The sequence below is a fragment of the Humulus lupulus genome, chromosome 3, assembly GCF_963169125.1.
Source record: "Humulus lupulus chromosome 3, drHumLupu1.1, whole genome shotgun sequence".
NCBI classification, from domain to species: domain Eukaryota; kingdom Viridiplantae; phylum Streptophyta; class Magnoliopsida; order Rosales; family Cannabaceae; genus Humulus; species Humulus lupulus.
Window position 1 is genome coordinate 230712026 of NC_084795.1, and position 2858 is coordinate 230714883.

Consider the following 2858-nt stretch of genomic DNA (forward strand, 5'->3'; position numbering starts at 1 on the left):
ACTGCTGGAGTACTCGGACCCAATTGGGAAGAACCTTACCAAATTGAAGAAGTCCTTCATCCAGGCACCTACAAACTTGCACGCTTAAACGGAGATCTCGTTCCACGCTATTGGAATGGAGAACACCTGCGCAAGTATTATCAGTAAACAGTCCTTTATAAAGGACTGGCTTGTATTAAAATTCAATTTTTACAAGTTTTGCAAAGAGGGTTAGCCACGTTGTATGGCTAACTGCTCGTATATGTAAGGTTCTATTATAGAATCACTCGTAAAGACATGTTTAGTCCATTTTTAATACGAGATTATAAGGGACTGTGCGCAGCCAGTCATTCTTGCCAACCATTGTGAATTTACATTTACAAGTATTTGTTCATTACGTGTGTTGTTTTGCTGTATTACAAGTATCATTTTTCACACGAACAGGAATGTTCGAACAGGCCATGGTCAGGGCAAGTGACCAAGGACCTAAAGCTCCTCGATCACTTGGGGGGCATATAAGGCACATCGATAGCAAAGCATACTCGCAAGGTATGTAAACACATGAACAAAATGAGTGAAAGCATGCTACAGTACTTAGAGTATTTTTCAAAATTTATGTTTTGTTAAATCATGCCAAAGTACTATGCTAAGTTTGGTCATACAGACAAATGTTATAATAAATAAAGATATTATAGCATCAAGATTTAAGCTTTTACACCGCAAGCATCGCTGCTTGGATGTAACTTTTCAAGTAAAAGAAAGAAAAAAAATAAGGGAAAAGTTTAAGAGGCATTTGGGGCTGGCGGGTCCTGAGCAGCATCCTGGTTGGTCGCGTCCTCAACAACTTCTTCTTCTTCTACAGCAACAATGCTGGGAGAGGCGGGGGTCCTCGCTCTTGCCTCCTCTTCGGCCAGTTGGGCAGTGCAGTGGGCCAACTCGGCAGTCCTGACTTCCTCCGAAAGATAGCTGAAGTCGGCACCCTGATTGTGTTTCTAGAAGTTGTAGAAACATCGGAGCGTCGTCCTCTTGTACCTCTCCAGATTTTTGGAGTTGTCAAGCTCCAGCTGCTTCACTTTGCCTTCAAGAATGGCAATGGCCTCATCCTTGGGCTTGAGCATCTCTTCCAACCTTTTGATTTCGCGAAGATGGGTTACGCTGGAATCACGATACTGCTGCCACGACTTTATTGCAGCTTCCTTTGCAGCTTCAGCTTCTGACAGCTTAGTCACCGCAGCGTCCCTCTCTCGAGCCATTGCCTCCAACTCCATGGCATGCCTATCCTCTGTAACCGAAAGCTCCTCATCTGCCTTCACCTGATGCCTCTCAGTGGCCTTCGCCTTAGTTTGCTTGATGGGAGCCTGGACACGGGTACGAGCAGTGATAGCAGACAGCAAGGCCTATGAATAAAGGAAAAAGTTAGAGCCTGTCGTGAAGAATAAAAGACTAAGGCTTAAGAAGTGAAGAAGTACTCACACTGGAGATCTCATTCAGGGTCTTGTTCAGAACCTGGTCGGCCCCCATGTTTTCAGCCTCGACCATTGCATCCTTGACGCGGTCACTTTTACTGATGTGTTCAAGGCGATCCTTGGCGGATCGAAGGGCACGGCTCATGAGTTTGGCCCCGAGAGCTTCTTCACGAGTAATTTCCTCTCTGGTGGGCGCAGCCGGAGGATTTGGCGGGCCAAGAGGGGTCTGCTTCTCAGTAGGAGCTGGTGGATGGGCAGAAGTTTGCCCAGTTGGTGCGTCCTTGGGAAGGTCTTCTGTTCGACCCGTCTTGGCTGGAGGACCTCAGCTGGATTCACCAGTTCTCCTCTTGGACCTCCATTGGAGTTGAGGAACTTCCTCTTCCTCCTCAGCTTGATACATGTCAAAGATGTTGGGAGTGGCCATGTCTGCATGCAAGTAAGCACAGGAAAATGATAAGATAAGAGGCAGATGAAAATCCATTATACAACAGAAAAGAGGTAACAAAGTGAATACCCGAGCTACAACTACTGGTCGTTACACTATTGACTCTATTAGTCATATACTCATTATCTGGCATGAAGAAGTCTGGCCCTAATTTTGGAGTATATGTAAAGTTACCTTCCCCGTCAAACAAATGACAGGGAATTGGCAAACCATTTAAAAGTAAAATAGTGTCACCGTTCTCATTAGAAGACTCTTCCAAGTCCTCAACTGGCTCTTTGGCCTTTTGTTTCCCCTTGCCTTGGGGAGCAGAAGGCCTTTCTGCGGAAGGATTGCCCATGGGCTCCCTAATAGTAATTCCCGTTGGCCTCCTCCTCCGAGGAGACACAGGGGGTTGCTGCTCGGGAACCCCCTCGGCAGTGGTTTCGTCCACCACGGACCCTCTAGTTTCATGGCGAGGAGCCAGGAGGCCAGACAGCCTCAAGTTTTCTTCAGTTACCAGGGTCTTGACGCTCTTCGCTGCGTCGGACATCCTGGCCAAAGTGTTGGACCTCAACACCATGTCTGGTGTTGGGGTCGGACGTAACCATGGGCCTGAAAAACAGATTACAGTTTGAGAAAAGTGAAAGGGAACATCTCGATGAGAAATATCGACCAGTCGAAGACAAGCACTTACCTCCTCGGGTGAAGGCCAGGTTGTTGCTGGTTATGTCCGGGGTAAGGAAGTACTCCTTATTATACTGCCCCACATTTGAGATATGCGTAGTGTCACTCAGGAATGTTCGATTGGTTTCCTGGTGACAAAAATGGAAGAAACCCGTTCCGTGTTGTTGCGGGTTAGACTTAAGGTCAAAAAGATAGTTCACCTCATGGGGCGAAGGTTCTGGAAATTTCTTAAGTTTATACAGGATATAGAGTGCGGCCAGCATTCTATATCCGTTTGGAGTTATTTGGAAGGGGGCGACACCGAA